General features: G+C 43.5%; 1 protein-coding gene across 13 annotated transcripts in view; it reads left to right on the top strand.

Moving 5' to 3' along the window:
• Window positions 1-19,599, top strand: part of CELF4 (CUGBP Elav-like family member 4) — an 889,815-nt gene that overhangs the window by 855,737 nt on the left and 14,479 nt on the right. The window contains exon 13 of one of the 13 annotated variants that reach the window (XM_073343420.1): window positions 2,730-2,846. The exons of the other annotated variants lie outside the window; for them this stretch is intronic. The gene's annotated coding sequence lies outside the window, so the exon portion shown is untranslated. Of the gene's footprint in view, window positions 1-2,729; window positions 2,847-19,599 lie in introns of those variants that run through there. 13 annotated transcript variants of the gene reach the window in all.

The raw sequence follows: 19,599 nt of genomic DNA, 5'->3' as shown, positions 1-19,599 counted from the left end.
TTCCTTTCCAAAAAGGGCATGACCTGGTTCATGGTTTGGCAAGTTACAGTGTGTCAGCACATGGTAAGGTAGAAACCATTGTCCCCAATCTGGTGAATGGATATTGCTCTTCTTCCTGATGACCATCCATAACTCTACTCAGCTCCTCTCCCACTGGTCCCAAAATGTTATGCATTGGCTGGTTTCCCCAGTAATTAGGTCCTAGGAAAATATATATATGGATGAGTGGTTTATTATGGAGAAGAAGTAGCCATCCATTCCGTAGTTAAAGCTATCTGCAAGTTTCTATTAGAAGGCCAGTACCAAAGATGTACCTGAACTGCAAAGATCAGTTTTGGATTTCCAAACTTTTCCAACATTGGGGGGTTTGGGGATCTAAGATTTTGATTCAGGCCATCACAGAATTAGGGGTCAACCATCAATTGCCCAGATTTGACCTTCCCCAACTTTCCAGGCTGTTCTAGTCCCAGTTTTCCATCTTTAATTGATATGCAGACTATCACTAATAATACCCTATTCTAGTCTTCATGGCAAAACTCTGTTCCCTCAAGAATCAATGCACTGGAGGCAAGACATGAAGTGGATTAAGAAACTCCCTCTCCGTAAATGCATTAGTTGACCATGTTAATTTCACACAGGTCATTTGACTCTCTCAGGGCGATAATGGCTCAAGAAAGATGCAGTCTTAGTAATCTAGTAACTCCTTTGTATGTAATTATACAAAGATGATGGCCAAAGTATTCTTCCACCCTTTTTTAAATACATTTTCTTTTCCTTGGTTACGACAAGGCCCCTTGGAAGCTTGAAACTGAAATAGGTTTCCATATCCAAATGCTTTTTTGCTTCATCATCCTGTGCACACGCTGGCTTCTTATTGCAGGTGCTGGGGGCATGCACGCTAATTTCTTAACCCAGTACACCGGTGCGCCTAAGAGATTTTTCAGTTGCATTTAAGAGATTTAGGAGTGCAAGTTCTGAGTTTTGAAAATCTCACCCTGAATGCTGAGCGGTGCACACTGGCTTAGAATTGTAGGGTAGCTCTGAGTGCTAAAGTATACACACTTGTTCGTTGTTATAGGTGAATCATGAGCCCTGGGCTGTGCACACTGGTTTGTTATTGTAGGGTGGCTCTTAAGCACTGGGCTGCCCACACTGGTTTGTCGTGATAAGGCTAATCATGAGGGCTGAGCTGCATACACTGACTTATTATAAGGGGGCTGCTCCTGGGTAGGGCAAGTGGTTTTTACTAATAAATTATACAAAAAGTAATTGTCTGATCATGAGAAACAAGGTGGAGTCAGAAATCTACTTGTCCTTCAGAGCTTATTTTCTGCCTTGGCTTCTGTGGAGCAGAAACAACAGTTCTGCTCAGAGTATTCTAATTGTTGAGTATCTTAGCCTCCCACGCAGTCCAGGTTTTAACTGGGCTTCTCTCCGGTTTTTCAGTAAAACTGAGTAAGCTGTTACCATCCAATCTACTCCACCCTCTGCCTATAGCGACTGTAATTATAGGGGGCGCGGGGGGAGCGTGGTGCCCAGCACAGTAGGGCCCTAATCCTGATTGGATGCCTCCTAAATAAACAAACAATCATTATTTTCTAATTGCCTCATTCCTTGTTGTAAATGTTGACAGACCTGAGGACCAGCTCACTTGTAGCAGGCGACGTTTGCGCCGGCAAAATTTACACTTGCAATTTTGCACCTAACAGAAAGAAAAGCGGGTGCAGATGTGAGTGACGTGCGCCTTTGTCTGCCTCATATGCAGCTGTGGCTGAATTGCGGTGGGCACTGGTGGAAAGGGAGGCTGCCTTTCTGAGAATGGGACCCCTTGTGATCATTGAAGAAGTTCATCTTGGGGAGGGGTTGGAATGAAATGAAGGTGGTAGTTTTGCAAGCTAGAATGGGGAAGACATTCCCTGACCAGGCGGTGTCATGGAGATTCAGAGGTATTCAGATCCTGTTTTAGGCCCATCTCTGCTACAGAGGAAATAAGAGGTACCATCAGTTAAGCATACTCATTGGAGGCCAATCAGTACATAGCACTGTCACAGCAACAAGATTCCTAAAGACAGCTCCCATGATGGGGACCGAAAGGCAGGGAGGCAAAGGTAGATAAATACTGCCAAGTTGTGAGGTAACCAACACACTGAACTGACAGAACATTATATATTAGCCTGGGTAGCGGGTTTTTTTCAGACTCAGTTCATTAAGATACTTAATTTTACACCTAGCTGTAAGCACACAAGTCATCTTATTGGCTTCAGGGCAGTTACATGTGCTTAAAAGTAGGCATGTGCTTAAGAACCTTTCTGAACTGGCAGCTTTCCAGCAGAAACATTTGTTTTATTGGACTCCTTTACAAAATTAGGGAGGTTGCCAGCAGAAAAGTGAGCTAAATCCAGCCTGATTGGATAACACAAGGATATTTTCTTTTCCCCCTCCCCGCCCAATAAAAAAATCCTCTCCTCGCTCAAATAATTCTCATGCTGGATTCATGTTTTATCTAATCTCCCTTTTATGACCCAATTTGGTTTAGGCCACATTGATGTAAAGTCCTTTGTTTTCCTCACTAATGCGCTAAAGTTGCTGTCAAACACTTCAAAAATTTTTTGCTGGGATGGGGGAGATAAGATCACAAGCTGCCGTGAGCAAAACCCAGAAGGCTTCAGGTGGCAGAACGCTTCCAAAATGGCTGTCTTCTGTTTGCTCTGTTCTTTCTCATCCCAAAGGTTGTATCAAAAGGAAGGGTGGGAGGGGAAAGAAAGCAGAAGAAACAAAAGAGGATCGCTTGAGGCCACAATCAATATATTCTATTACAAATCTCCCCGTAGGAACGGGAGGTTGAGGTAACTTTATGTGTCTGTCAGATCGTAAATGCATGAAATAATGAAAAAATAAGGCCTGGCATTCTTAGGAGCACTGGCGTACTGTAGATTACCGCAAAGATGTCGGTGCAGATTACAGTACCTAAGGGACAAGCGTATGAGCAAGAGCATAACTCTACCTAGCCACTGCTGGCACATTGCTAATAGTGAGAGCAATAGCCGCTCCATATTATTCAGCCACGGACATGTGGACACACACTAGCCCCATCCCCACTTCCCATTGCCCTAGCCACCATAGTAAATTGGGAGAAACAGTAACAGTTCAACACTGCCTAGAGGCCTGAACCTCCAGTTTGCCCTCTCTCATAATTGTATCACAAATCTCACAATATTTGGTGTTAGGTAAAGCCCCAGCTCCGGGAGTCCTGCGATTATGTGAGAATCTCTGTTTTGGGGGGTGGGGATTGTTCATTTGTTTACTTGTTTGCATTTGTTGGGGCGGGGGTTGTACTGTTTTTAAGTACATTGCTAGCCCTCATAGTTGCAGAGAAAAGCTAGGAAACTTGAGCAGAGTGTACCCTAAAGGCTTAGAAACCTGAAGGCAAAGAAAAAGTACCCAAAATGTGTCATTTTAAAAAAAATCTTACGATTTTTGGGGTCTGAGTTGTGATTTTTAACCACTTGAAGATGGCAATACAGGAGACCCCAACTGAGATTAGGGCCCAGTTGTGCTAAGCTCTGTACAAATACATAGTAAGAGACCGTTCCTGCCCGTAAGAGCTTACCATCTAAATAGACAAGACAGACAAAGGGTGGTAAGAAAGGAAGTCTTGATATCCCCCATATTATACCCATCACACTACAAGGTGAACCCCTCAGACCTGCCATGTCTCATTTGTATGAACAGAGACTGTCTCACTTAATTCACAGGCAGTTTTTAAAGTACAGCATCTCCCTCTTTTCTATGGGACATTTTATATGGCACCAAGCTTTGGGTTTCTTGTAAGTCTCCCTCATTCATACAGCCCTAGTGCCGTAGTTCTGTCCGATCACTAGTGGTAATATTCATCTCTGGGTAAAGAGCTAACATACATTGGTGCATAGGACTTATGCTGGCCCTCTGCACAGGGGTGAATTTCACCCTAACTCAGCAAAGCAGTTACCCAGAGCAGTGCAAATGGCTGGCGAACCTGCCCATTACCCCAGTGTGGCTTCATTGTGGTGATTAATCGTCAGAAAAGTGTTACTGACGGCCTTGTAGCCTCCTCTGCTGGGAATATTATTAATGCCCAAGGTGAAGAGGGGTGGATTAGAGTAGGCCAGCCAGGAGTAATGCAGTGAAACCGAACAAAGGTAAATGTAGGTGGAGTAGCAAGAAAAAACTTACTGATGCTGATACCGTTTTGGCTGTGGAGAGTCTCCAGAGGGAAGTGAAGAAAAACCCCATCAGCAAAGCATTGGTGAATGCACTGTTGGGATCATTCTGCCCTGTCTGACATATCGGGGGAAATACAGAAGGTTGGGGCGTTCAGACTTGCAAACTTGTGTTGATGTCTGCTTTGACACTTGTGCTTAGAAATAGGCAGAAAAGGGGGACAGTCTGCAGAAAATGTCAACTTTTTGTCAGAAAACCAACCTCCCCAAAAAATATTTCAGTGTCCAGACAAAACTGTTCGGTTTTCAGGTTTTCACTTCTTCAATGAAAAACAAACAGGGTTGAGGAAAGCAGACGCTATTTGTGGAAATGTTGGTTTAGTCAAAAACCCAATTTTTCCATTGGAAAAAAGTTTTGATGGAAAATTTTTGCCCAGCTCTGTTTGTGACTTCAGATGACTTCAATGTAAAAAGGTTGTTATAAAGAGGAGAGTAATAAATTGTTCTTCTTAATTACTGAGAACAGGACAAGAAGCAATGGTCTTAAATTGCAACAAGGGATATGTAGACATTAGGAAAACTTCCTAACTGTCAGGATAGTTAAGCACCAGAACAAATTACCTAGGGAGGTTGTGGAATCTCTATCATTGGAGGTTTTTAAGAGCAGGTTGGACAAACACCTATCAGGGATGGTCTAGATAATATTAAATCCTGCCTCAGTCCCGGGGACTGGCTCAGATGACCTCCCGAGTTTTCTTCCAGTCCTACGATTCTATGATTCCATGAAACTGCAGTTTTGACTGAATTTTCATTTGTCCAATCTACCTTTAAGTGTCCCAAGTCATGAGGCTTGTACCACTTCCTTTAAGAGACTATTGCACACACTCATTGATCATACTGTTAGGATGTTAATCGTGATAATCCACCTAAACGTCCCTTAGTACAATCTAATTCAATTACTTGTAGTTATACCTCCTAGGCCCATAAAAACAATTCCTTTCCCTCCTGTACAGACTGTTATCTTATCCATCCCTTAGTCATCATTTAAGGTTTGCCTAATTTACAGAAAGTTGCATTGGTGTGACTATGTTGATGCAATAACTCCAGTCTTAATGCAGTTGAGCAAAGGGGTGCTTATTTCAGTGCAGCTTCATTCGGAAAGGCCTAACATTGGGCATTGGAAAAACCTTAGATCAACCAAAATGTTTCCAGGAATTCCTTCCTTTTTTATAGGTTTCAGAGTAACAGCCGTGTTAGTCTGTATTCGCAAAAAGAAAAGGAGTACTTGTGGCACCTTAGAGACTAACCAATTTATTGGAGCATAAGCTTTCGTGAGCTACAGCTCACTTCATCGGATGTGAAGTGAGCTGTAGCTCACATCCGATGAAGTGAGCTGTAGCTCACAAAAGCTTATGCTCCAATAAATTGTTTAGTCTCTAAGGTGCCCCAAGTCCTCCTTTTCTTTTTGCTTCCTTTTTTATAATTCCAGTGATGACTGGGATTAAACATTCCCTCCCAGTCTGTTTGCAAGCCAGGCTTTGTGTAACACATGAAAAATGAAATTGACTAAGAGGGACTAATTCTCTCTGTTTTTATTATCTACGCTGCTAGTAAAACCTGTAAAGAAATGTGTTTTCCTTTTTGGCCTATCATTTTTTAACCCGACTGTCCTTTCAAATTACTAATCACTTTATTATTTTAAAATACTTAATTTCTGTTTTGTGAGCTGCAAATTCAATACCAATCTTATACTAAGAACTTATACTAAGATTGGCACACAATATAATGCACTGATGGAAAACTACAATAATTAATCGCTGCATTCGCTCAAAAATTACAATCAGTAATTACAGCGTCAAGGCTAAACTCCATTCAGCAATATTTGGAACTGGTTCCTCTTAAAAACAGGGCAGCTATTCAGGAGCATTGCTGTGTTTGCACCTAAATGAGTCCAGGTAGGTTGCTAAAGCATCCACGTTGTTTGTCTTGGGAGTGCTACAATAACATAAAGCAATACAACAAACATTTTATTTTAATTTATAGAGAGATCCTCATTAAAAACTGTGTCCTTCAATGTGTCCATATTAGATAATACGGTTATTCCAGAGGTAAACAATAGATATGAAAGCAGCTTCCCAGTTCTCACCCTCTTGCCATCCAGTTGACACTGATACGCTGAAATAACCTCTCTGAGGCTCGTTAGTACATTTCACAATTGGTCACCCCTTCTGAAGTGGGTAACCCCAAACGAAATTGAGCAAGGGTCTTGCTATAGAGATGCATACCTCTTAACAAACTTTCGAGAGCAGCCACAAAACCCCAGTGGTAGTGACTCTCCAAAGGTGTTTAGTCACAGCCAAGTGGCTGAGGAAGTTCATCCAAATTCTCATATGGGCCAGAACTTGTAATCTTGCCCCTGATTGGAGGGCTCGTCTGCATGAATTGAACCTAGATCTAAACAACATGAGCTTCTACTGGCGCAGATCAGATCCATTAACTTCAAGGCAGAATTAAATTTCTATGCGGTCCAGCCACTAGAGGGCGTAAACATGAAAGGGGGGGGGGTCAATTTATGAATTTGCCAGGGTGCCCGTTAGATTTTAAAGCTGAAATCTAACAAACTAGGCTTGCCAGTCTATAACAGAATCTAATAGAATAACCACTTTTTATTGAGTCCAGGAAGCATTTGCTTACTCGTCGAACGCTGGGTTCTTTCCAGGTCAGCTTTCAACCTGGACAGTATTGCTCAAACCAGGACACTTGCTTATTCTTAATCAACCAACAATTTATCAATTCACCCAGAACCACATTAACGTATAATCAACAGTTCACCACTCAAATGGAGACACAACCAGAGGTTTATACATGTGCAAATTATGAGAGATTCTTGCTTCGGTGATTAACAATAGCCTCGGTTAGCCATGTTCATTTCTGTAATGGGGTAGGGGACTACCCAAACTTAGCTGATTCCTTGGACAAAGTGTCTCACATGATGTGAAACATTTTCTTGTCTTTATTGGTGGATCCTATTTTGGGATTGAAAGAGGTGAATAGCTTTTCTAATATTTTTATTTTAAGGGCCAGAAGGTATAATTAGTTATTCATCATTCAAGTTCCATACATCCCTTACAAGGGGAGCAAAGACATGCTCAGTTAGTGTGTGAGAGTTAATAGCATAGGGAGGGAAAAATCAAGAGGTACAGGCAAGGGAGAAGAAAGATGCTTTCAGCTGAAATTGGAAATGAGACAGAAAGGCAATGTGGTGGGGAGATACAGAAGCTGCAGAAGAGAAGACTCTTGCACCAACCGTAGCAAGATTATGTGGCAGGACAAAAAGCCAGGGCAAGACAAACAGAGAGGGCAGAAAGAGAAATAGAGAGACAAGACGCATGAGGAAGGTGATGCAAATCCGCAAAGGGTTTTCAAAACAAGCAAGGCTGCTTTTCACAGGATTCTGAAATGAATGGAGACCCAGAGGCATTGCTCAAGATTGGGGGGCCTTGTGGTAACACTTCTTTGGGTGTATGAGAAGGTAGCACTCTGTTAACACTACAGTTAGAGGCAGAAAAGGCCTATCAGATCCTCTCACCACTAGCTGATGCAGAATTATTCCTTACAATACATTTGCTAACATTAGAGGAGAAAGGCATGAATGGGGAAGTCAGAAGCAGTGTAGTCAAGTCAAGGCACTTTCTCAGAAGCAGAATTGCAGACACAGAAGAGGAATGAAGAGAATTCAGAGTCAAGGATAATATGGATGGGCAAGGAGAACGGAGGGTCTAAAGAAAGGAAGGAGAGCTAGAAGAGAAGGTGTTGTTCCTATGGATGCTCCTCTTCTCCAATAGTAACTTCTGTCCTTGAAGTGTTTAGCTGAAAGCACGGTATCTGTGATGTCCTGTCCCTTTAAATGTTTGAGCATGCTCCCCTCCCCAGTGCAAAGCCTCACTTTCATGTTAGTTTCACTTTTGCAGCCAGAGCAATAAACCTACCAGAGTAGATAGCTGTGCTTCCATCCACTCCCTCTGCATCTGTCTGTCTATCTCCTTCTCCGCTGGCTCCAGAGAGATAACATTTGGCAACGCAGCATTTCTGTTCTATGAAGGAACAGAGTTTCCCCTGCAAGAAGAAGTAAGCAAATAATACTTTTAAAAAAAGGGGACAGATGTTCACCTGGAGGCACAGGGTGGCAGGCTGCTGTTTTTGCTGCTGGGACAGCGTGAGTCGGCTAGCTAGAGAGGGAGAAGTAGGCAAATAAAGACAGCATAAAGGAATAGGCTGCTGCCCAGAGCTTGTGCAAAGTAAGCAGACAGACATAATGCCTGACCACGTGCAAGCATGCAGGCAGAGAAATAGCTTAGCCTGCACTGAGGGTCTATAGCCAACAAAGGCAGCCCAAGTACAAAGGCAGCCAAAGGAGTGTGGCAAACACATATCCAGTGGAGGGTGATCGAGCGTAGATGGTGCATAGATCTTTTTTTTAAAGAATTCCCAGTGGAAAAGGCATCCGGGAGGCATGAAGTCCAGTAGAACAGTAGAATAGAGAAATGGTGCTTTTCTGCAGGCAATGTTGATGAGTTCAACAAAAACCATGAATCAAAAACCATGAATTCAACAAAAACCATGAATCAAAAACCATGAGGTGGGTGGCATACCTCAAATGTTTTGAGCAATTTGTAACTTGCAACACCATTCCAAATGGACAACCATTTTCAGCCTTACTGACCGTGATGGGTCGAAAGGCATACAGACTTCCACATGGCCTGTTGTCTCCATCTGTGTCTGGAACTGCCACGTACACTGCAGTTACTGCAGGAAATGCAGGAACATTTTTCTCCTAACCCATCAACGATTGCAGAATGATGTTGGTTTCATCAGGGAAGTGGAGAGTCAGGAGCACAGTTTGTTGCTGCTTTAAGGAAGTCGTCAGAGCATTGTCAGTTCAGACAAACATTAAGTGATGCCCTGCGTGACCGATTAGTCTATGGATTACACAATGATCAGGTCCAGAAGAAGTTACTGACTGTATCAGCGCTTACATTCAAGAAGACTGTTGAAGTGGCGGTTGCAATGGAGACCAGAGAGAATGATTCTCTGGAATTTAGTGTGAACTGAGAAGTTTACCTCCTACATCAATGAGAGAGAAGACCATGGAAATGAAAGGAATTTCCATGTGGCTGTTGCGTGCAAACTGCACGCTCTGAGGAGAATTGCTGGGCATGTCAGGTTATTTGAAGAAAGTGCCAGAAGAAAGTACACATCACCTTGACTTGTCACACAGTTCAGCTACCAGCAACACAGAATAACCATATATCCAAGAATACACCTGTGATGACTGAACCTAAGAAAGAATCAAAGTCAGGAATTCATAATGTGGGAAAATACAAGCGCTCTTGAGACACTGACCAAGTCCTAACATTACACATGTTATCAGAAGCTGGAGTCAGAGATGGAATCTGGGTTATACCCATGATCGAAGAATTTCCTACAAGCATGAAGCTTGATACTGGAGCTGCTGGTTCACTGATTTCTGCATCTACCTATCACTAGACTTTGTCAGAAGTTCCCCTAGAAGGAATCATCACGGTTTTGAAGACTTATACTGGGGGAAAAAGTTAGTCCCAAAATGGATACTGCAGGTGAAAGTTCAACTAGATGGACAGTCAGTAATTTTACCCTTGCCTATGATTGAAGGGAAGTATCCACCATTATTTGGCAGATCTTAGCCTGAGAAGCTCAAGGTGAATTGGGCCGAGATCAAGACGATCGCGAAAGCACTGCCAAATCTTCAGGAAATACTGTACAGGCGCACCAAAGGACATGAACAGATGAGCAATATTTCAATGAAACTTACTGTTCTCTGACAGCCAGCCAAAGTATTGAAGATTAATAGAATATCAGAGTTGGAAGGGACCTCAGGAGGTCATCTAGTCCAACCCCCTGCTCAAAGCAGAACAAATCCCCAACTAAATCATCCCAGCCAGGGCTTTGTCAAGCCTGACCTTAAAAACCTCAAAGGAAGGAGATTCCACCACCTCCCTAGGTAACACATTCCAGTGCTTCACCACCCTCATAGTGAAAGTTTTTCCTAATATCCAACCTAAACCACCCCCACTGCAACTTGAGACCATTACTCCTTGTTCTGTCATCTGTTACCACTGAGAACAGTCTAGATCCATCCTCTTCTGAACCCCCTTTCAGGTAGCTGAAAGCAGCAATCAAATCCCTCCTCATTCTTCTCTTCCGCAGACTAAACAATCCCAGTTCCCTCAGCCTCTCCTCATAAGTCATGTGTTCCAGTCCCCTAATCATTTTTGTTGCCCTCCGCTGGATGCTTTCCAATTTTTCCACATCCTTCTTGTAGTGCGGGGACCAAAACTGGACACAGCACTCCAGGTGTGGCCTCACCAGTGCCAAATAGAGGGGAATAGTCACTTCCCTTGATCTGCTGGCAATGCTCCTACTAATGTAGCCCAATATGCCGTTAGCCTTCTTGGCAACAAGGGAACACTGTTGACTCATATCCAGCTTCTCGTCCATTGTAACCCCTAGGTCCTTTTCTGCAGAACTGCTGCCTAGCCATTCGGTCCCTAGTCCGTAGTGGTACATGGGATTCTTCCATCCTAAGTGCAGGACTCTGCACTTGTCCTTGTTGAACCTCATCAGATTTCTTTTGGCCCAATCCTCTAATTTGTCTAGGTCCCTCTGTATCCTATCCCTACCCTCCAGCGTATCTACCACTCCTCCCAGTTTAGGGTCATCTGCAAACTTGCTGAGGGTGCAGTCCCCGCCATCCTCCAGATCATTAATGAAGATATTGAACAAAACTGGCCCCAGGACTGACCCTTGGGGCACTCCGCTTGATACTGGCTGCCAACTAGACATGGAGCCATTGATCACTACCTGTTGAGCCCAACGATCTAGCCAGCTTTCTATCCACCTTATAGTCCTTTCATCCAGCCCATACTTCTTTAACTTGCTGGCAAGAACACTGTGGGAGACTGTATCAGAAGCTTTGCTAAAGTCAAGGAATAACACGTTCACTGCTTTCCCCTCATCCACAATTAGATTAGTCAGGCATGTCTTGTCCTTGGTGAATCCATGCTGACTGTTCCCGATCACTTTCCTCTCCTCTAAGTGCTTCAGAATTGATTCCTTGAGGACCTGCTCCATGATTTTTCCAGGGACTGAGGTGAGGCTGACTGGCCTGTAGTTCCCCGGATCCTCCTCCTTCCCTTTTTTAAAGATGGGCACTACATGAGCCTTTTTCCAGTCATCCGGGACCTCCCCTGATCACCATGAGTTTTCAAAGATAATGGCCAATGGCTCTGCAATCACATTCGCCAACTCCTTTAGCACTCTCGGATGCATGCATCTGGCCCCATGGACTTCTGCCCATCCAGCTTTTCTTAATAGTCCCGAACCACTTCTTTCTCCACAGAGGGCTGGTCACCTTCTCTCCAGGCTGTGCTGCCCAGTGCAGTAGTCTGGGAGCTGACCTTGTTCATGAAGACAGAGGCAAAAAAAGCACTGAGTACATTAGCTTTTTCCACATCCTCTGTCACTAGGTTGCCTCCCTCATTCAGTAAGGGGCCCACACTTTCCTTGACTTTCTTGTTGCTAACATACCTGAAGAAACCCTTCTTGTTACTCTTAACATCTCTTGCTAGCTGCAACTCCAGGTGTGATTTGGCCTTCCTGATTTCACTCCTGCATGCCTGAGCAATATCTTTATACTCCTCCCTGAAGGCACAACTCTGCCGTTGATGCTCTGCAGCCTCTGGTGGAAGCTGCTTTGGACCTCTTAGTGAACTTCAGAGTCTTGTCACTGGGTTCACACAGTGAGTGGGCTATACCCATTGTACCAGAGATCAAGGATGGGTCAATCCAAAATTGTGGAGATTTCAAAGTGACATTGAATCCAATTTTATGTGCAGATCAGTATCCACTACCTCGCCCTGAAGATTTGTTTGCTATTCTTAACCATGGACAGTGTTTCAGTAAATTGGATTTGCTCAATGCATACCTACAAATGGAGATGGATTCAGGATCTCACAAATATCTCGCAATCAACAGACGAAAAGGCTTATTTAGTTACAACATATTGCCTTTCAGTATCACATCAGCACCTGCCATGTTCCAGAAAGTCATGGGTGAGATTCTGAAGGGACTGAATTGAGTTCTTGTTAAAGGGAATGATCAAGAGGATCATCTTCAAAATTTGGAGTCTGTCTTGCAGGATTTGGAAGACCATAGACTGAGAGTACCTCAGACAAATGTGACGTTTTTCAAACCTTTAGCTGAACACCTTGGACATGTAGTGGATGCCATGGGTTTAAGGAAATCATCGGAGAAAGAGAAGGCTGTTCTTTAAGTGCCATCACCAGATACATTTGTTCTTAGGACTACTTAACTACTATGGTGATTTTCTGCCTAATCTGGTGATGGTATTGGCACCTTTACATGAACTCGTACAAGCAAAGAAAAAATGGAAATGGACTGAAGAGCAGGGCTGGATTTCCAATTAGGCACAGTAGGCACATGCCTAGGGGCACCTAAAAGTTAAAAGTGGGTTAAAAGTGTTCATTTTTTACAGAAAACACAAAGATCAGGTGTAGGCGGGGGGAGTGCTAAAGTTGCTGTGTAAGGTGTAAATCCAGCCCTGCTGAATAGTGTGAGTGTACATTTTAAGAGAGCCAAAAACCTGTTGACATCAGCTGAAGTTCTTACGCATTGTGATGCTTCTCTGCCATTGGAATTGGCTTGCGGTGCTTCACCATATGGAGTGGGTGTGATTCTTTCCTACATTTTTCCTAATGACATGGAGAAATCTGTTGCCTTTACATCATGAACACTCACTATTCCAGAGAAGAACTATGCCCAAATAGAGCAAGAAGCTGTCTCAGCATGAGCTTCAGAATTTGGAAGTTGCATACCTATTTATTTTACCTTGCTAATGGAGCATCATCCATTACTTTCAATTTTGGAATTTTTGGAATTCCATCGTTAGCTGATGCTCGTATGCAACAATGGGCACCACTGTTTTCAGCTCATTCCTATACTCTTCAGTTCTGTAAAAGGATTCAGCATGGGAATGCCAATGGGCTGTCATGCTGACCATGCCAAAGTTCTCGTTGACCCAAAGAAACTTCACACAAAGTGTTCTATCTCAATTTGATGGGTAGGTCACCCATCACTAGTACGGACATCAACAAAGAAACCACTATGTATGACGTACTTTCTCTTGTGAAGGGGGTGGTACTACAGGGTACAGCAGGGATTGGCGACCTTTGACATGCGGCCCGTCAAGGAAATCCGCTGGCGGGCCAGGATGGTTTGTTTACCTGCAGCATCCACAGGTTCGGCCGATCGCGGCTCCTGCTGGCCCCGGTTCGCCGCTCCAGGCCAATGGGGGCTGCGGGAAGCGGCATGGGCCCGAGAGATATGCTGGCCGCTGCTTCCCGCAGCCCCCGGTTGGCCTGGAGCAGCGAACCACGGCCAGTGGGAGCCGCGATCAGCAAAACCTGCAGACACTGCAGGTAAACAAACCGTCCCAGCCCACCAGCAGATGTCCCTGACGGGCCGCATGCCAAAGGTTGCCAATCCCTGGGGCACAGTGTTGGATCAAAAAAATCCTTAGTTTACACAGTTCATATCATGTCAACATGAATTATCTGTGAATCACTGCTGCATCTTATGGGGAATGTGAGTGATCATTTTGAAATCACTTCAATCTCAGGTTTTGGAAGCTCTTCACTGAGGTCATCTTGGCATTATAGCAATGAAGTCCATAGCCCAGAGTCATGTCTGGTAGCTGGAGATTGACAAAGAGACTGAGAGGAAGGTGGGGTGCTATGTTATGTGTCAGCAAATTCAGCATGATCATGGCCCAGCTCATGGTTGTGGTCTCAGTCTCCTTAGACACATATTCACATGGACTTTGCTGGACCTTTGGAAGGTTATATGGTTTTGGTCATAGTCAAAATGGCCAGTTTTCAGAATGACTTCTACTACAGCTACTATTGGACATCTTCGGACCTTGTTGAGCCAGTTTGGTTTACTGTTACGGTTGGTGAGTGACAATGGACCTCAACTGTGTTCTGAAGAATTTCAGAGGGTCCTAGTTTCAAATGGAATTCAGCACATATGCTCAGCTCCTTACCATCCTGCTGCAAACAGACTAGTGGAATGCTTTGTACAAACACTTAAGCATGCCTTAAAAGCTAACAAGTCTATTCTAATTGGACAATTTCTTGCTTGTCTACACAAACATACCACATGCTTCCATCCAGGAGTCACCTGCAACTCTTTTCTTGAAGCAGTCTTTGCGGACCTGTTGAAACCTTCTACATCCTGATGTTGCCTCACAGGGTAGCCAAATCCCAAGCTATGCAAATTGATCATCGACACAAGACTCGTCATTGTTCTTTTCAAGATGGAGACTTAGTGTGGACTCACAGCTATGGTTGTGGAGTGAACTGGGTACCTGGAGAACTTGTGAAATGAACAAGACCCATTTCACTCATGGTAAAACTATCCAATGGTATTTTCTGGAAATAACATATGGACTAGTTGCAGCCTCAACTAGTACTGAACTCTGGGGATGTTCCAGTAGGACTTTCTGTTCCTCCAATTGAGCCTCCTTCTATTACAACTCCTAATTTTGATGAGTTTGTGGAAGAAACTTTGGTATCAGATCCAGTTGTTTCTATACTAGAACCAGTTGATTTCTTGCCACCAACTGTTCCTGTTGTTCATGACACTGCTGCACCATCATCACCATATTTAGCCCAAGAGAGTGAGAAAATCAGTTGTGTGCCTGAAATTAAAAACTGTTTTAGTTAGTGAGTTGCTATTCCAGGGCAGACTAATACCTTGCAATTTAAGAGTCTACGGTAGTCCATCTGCAACTTTTAGTTGGGTTATTCAGTGTTCCATGTTAGCCATGTAAACGATAATGTATGTGTGTTTGGAAAGTTTTTTAAAGTAAGGTGTAGGAATACGATGTCCTGTCCCTTTAAAAGTTTGAGCCCTTCCCCAGTGCAAAGCCTCACTTTCATGTTAGTGTTGCAGCCAGAACAATAAATCCACCAAAGCAGACAGCTGTATGTCTATCTCCTTCTCTGCTGGTTCCAGAAATATAACAGTATCTCCATCGCAGACATTCTTTTTGTCCACTGAAGTTTGATATTGACAACACATGCCAAGGTCAGGGCACTGTGTGCTGGTCCTAAAGAACAGTGAGTTAGCAAGGGCAGTAATGTGGACAACCTGAAACCATAATAAAGTCAACATTTAAAGGATTCCAGGTCCACTCATGACTTACATCACTCCGGTCAATTCTACAGCATGTTTTGGTAGGCTGAAAGTGGCCAGATCTTATTATGGCCGTCAGAAAGTTCTTCAGAGTTACTGCAGAGCCATACCGCGAAACAGGATGTGGTGGTTGCTAGGAGAGCCCTGCGTGCAACTTTTTTTTTTTAATTCTGTCCCCGTCCCACCTGCTTCCGCATTGTTTCTTGTATTTTTATCCCTCTGTCAGCTGCAAAAATCAGCAATCCCAATCCCGCACGACAGACAGATTTCCCCCTCCCCCCGCTACTAAAAAAATACCACAGTTGGTTAATATATGATATATATAAACAGAATTCAGACACAACTTTACCACAAATCTTGCTTAAATCATGTAAAAAATTATTTAACTCTTGTTATAATAGACATTAAATCTTTCTATCCCTTGCTTACATTTAAGTATTAAAAATAGCTGCTTTACATCGCTGAAATTCAATTTATGACAAACTGACGAGACAGTTCATGTTTTCCTGCAAATTACCATGGTCTGGTTTGGGGTTTTTTTTGCCCACCCAATCCTACGTGCAACAACGTATGTTTTACCCGGTCCCGCTGCAGGGGTCCTGCAAGACCCATGGGTCCCAGTCCCGCTGCAGGGCTGTAGTTGCTAGTGCTTAAAAAGTAGGTATAAAAGAAAGGAGGGTAACACACTCCATGAAATTTACTCTGCTCCGGGAACCGGCAAGAATCTTAATAAGGTGATGCAGCGAAGCCTCCATGACTGTGAGCACCTTCGACTGATGCCCTTACGGTTTTGGGCGGCACACACAATCAGCTGCACTAGACCAGTTTCTCATTCGCATGGGTGGCTTCCAGTGGTATAGCAAATGCAATAATTGAGTATTTGAATTATTCATGAGGATGGTAACGTTGACGGGATACAAGTGAATCTCAACCCTCCAGGCTCTGAATGGTTTGATTCAGCTGTAGCACAGAACTGAAGGCTTCAAGTGTGAGCAAGGCCTCCCCAATATCTTTCCTCCTGCCCCATAACTAGAGTTGGGGAAAAGGTATCTTTTATTTCAAATTATTCCATTCTTCCACTCAGCTGAGCTTCACCCAACCCTCCTGTAAGATTGGATCGAACAGCAAACAAGAGGGGGGAAACTACAATGGCTGCCATTAAGTAGTTCCCAACTGAGAAGCACAATGAATAAGAGCAGAGTGCACGTTCCCTGGAAAGTTAGTAGCCATTTAGATAATGGGACCATCTCCTCAGCTAGACTAAATTGGCAGCTCCACTAAGTCAATGGGGGGTGAAGTCAATGGAGCTACGCCAGTTTACACCAGCTGAGGCCCAATTTGGCCCAGTGATCATTTCAATTCTGAATTACACCAGAGGGTATTTTAGTTACTTACTAGAGTTCACTGGGATGTAACATCAGAGTTCTGGCCATTCTATGGGCTTTCCAAAACGTCTCTGCATTGACATTTTTACATCCTAATGGATTCTTGCGATTAAGTGAAACACACTTTTTTAATAGAGCTGAGAGACCCATTTCTGAAGTGTGAGCTCTGTGCTTGGCCATCCCTGGAGCTGCTCTGAGGATTGTGATTAGACACTCAGGTGGCAATTACTGGAAATCAGGTTCCCTGATCATTGCTGGGGCTTTTCTCTCCTATTGCTAGTATAGGACCAAGCCAATAAAATTAGAGATCTTCCCAACCAGGCCCCTGCCACACACACGACATAAAATTGCCACAAGGCCTGGCAAAGTTGTGATGGACATTTACCAGCTACCCTGTGTTTTACCCCAGCAATGAAAAACAAATGATATTTGAATCACTCATTTTAAAAAGAAACAAAACAACCTTCTCCCATGGTGAGTTCAGGCACTGCATTTTTCAAGGCTGTCCCACCCTTATTAAAATCACTACAGCAATAATGTGATCACTGTTGTGAGCTTTAAGGCCTGAGTCAAAGCCCAGTTAATCCAACAGGCATCATGCCATTGATTTTAGTGAGCTTTGGCTCAGGTCATCAGCTGATGGCTGTAGAATTCTGTTAAAAAAAAAAAAAAAAACCACCTTGTTTTAAAAGGCTGGATTCCCCCCAAAAGAAAGAGACTAGCATATTCCTGATTTTTAAGCACTGTCAAACAGAGTGGGTCAGATTGTTTTGTAGCCCATGAAAACCCTGGGCTATAAGTCAGCTAAAACTTAACTCAAGTTGCTGGATAAAACTTTTTCTTTCTCCATCTCCGAGGAAGCACTCTACTCATGTTTAAACTTTGCATTTCACAGTTGTCTGTGAAATAAAATAAGTATATGCTTTTCATGCTCTTTGTTTTCTCCTCTGTGCATCCTCCTGGCATGTCACACGTTGATGTTTCATAGTATATTGGGGTGGAAGGAAGCAGGGGGAAAAAAGCCTTTCTTCCCCCCTTTTTCTTCAAATGTTTTGGAAATTAGCTTTTGGGGAGTAAATTCTTGACATGTCTGTAACATTCCAAACAGGGGACTTCACTCTTAAAACACAGGACAACAGTTTGTTCTTATGGTAATCAGGATGTTCTTTAATATAGGGTTTGCTGTACCAGATAGACCAATTGTTCCTGTAGTCTAGTAGCCTGTTTCCAACAATGGCCAGTACAAGACAGAGGAAGGGGCACCAAACCCTGCAGTGGGCAGTTATGAGATAATCTGTCCACAGAGAAAGTTTCCTCCTAACCTCAGTGCCAGATTATGTTCCTATTATATGATGGAGGATGCCTGCGATAACAGGGAACTAGACTATGACCAAGAGGTCCCTTCCAGTTCTGTGGTCAAATGTAGGGATTTTAATTTCTTTTGGTTTGCCTTTAGAGCCTTTGTCCTCATGATTTTTTTTTTAATTTTCCCCTTTTTGGTGACACCACGCTTGTATGTGGTACCTTTCCTCGCTCAAGACTGCTCAACTTAATTATATTGTGGTCATTGTTACATAGGCGCTCCCCTGTGATGACTTCTTGAACCAACTCCTGTGTGTTACTGAGGACTAAACTGAGGAGAATCTCTCCAGCCATGTGCTCTAGAATTAGCTGCTCTGAATAGCAACCACTGAAGGTGTCAGTATATGTTGGGCCAGATCACTGATGAGTATAAATCAGCCCTTAATGGAGCTGTACTGATTTACACCAGCTGATGACCTGGCCTGGTGTATTTCTAAACCTTTTCCTGTTGCATCTTTTGACCAGTTTATATGCAGATAGTTGAAGTCACACAGGGTTATGCATTAGTATACTTTGTTGCCTGTCATGATACATCCTTTGATGGATCTGGAGACTGGTAATGTAACCCCACTGGCTTGTTTGTTCTTTATAATTGGGCTTTGTGTTTAGATAGATAGATCCCTGACCATAACACATTATTCTAAAGTTTAAAAAGTTCTTAGCACTAAAATCCTGAAACAGCGGCTGGGAGCATCTCCATGTGGAAGATTTCAGAGGGATTTTATCTGTTTCCTTTTATTAGAATAGCACTGTACGCCTTTACAGCATGTAGCTGTTGTAAACAATGTCCCTTTGCCTTCCCCGATTAATTTGACTAGGAGTTGGGGGAGAAGTAATGCCACTCACCAAGTAAGTTTGCCTGTCTTCTCTGGGGTCAATGTGAAGGAGAATGGGAGGGGGGATATTTATTTTGATTGCTTTGTTACACATTAGAATAAGTGCTATTTGTAGTGAAAGACTAATCTGGTTGACTGTGCGTCTGTTAAGCACGTGAAAGACGGTGATGATGCATGTCCCTCTGCCGAACCCCAGGGTGAGCCAGGCTTTTACTCTGTCTAAACAATCAGGAATAAAATGAGTTGTGTGCCTTTCTTATTATTTTTACCTGCGGTAGCAGAAAGGAAGCGATAGCAACACCATGATGCCATCTCGAATGCTGCCGCCGAACGAGTACCAACCGAGTATGGTCACGACCGGAGGCGAGCCATCCGTGTTTGTTTGTGTTGTGTTCCACAGAGTGGCAGGGATCCATTCCCTCTCAGAATAATCCAATTGACCAAAATGATTCATATTAGCAAGCCCATCTGTCTGAGGCCAGAGCAGAACCCCGGTGTTAGTTT

Source organism: Lepidochelys kempii, chromosome 5 (assembly GCF_965140285.1).
Source record: "Lepidochelys kempii isolate rLepKem1 chromosome 5, rLepKem1.hap1, whole genome shotgun sequence".
NCBI classification, from domain to species: Eukaryota; Metazoa; Chordata; order Testudines; family Cheloniidae; genus Lepidochelys; species Lepidochelys kempii.
Note: the sequence above shows the minus strand (reverse complement) of the source record. Positions and strands in the feature narration are given on the sequence as shown.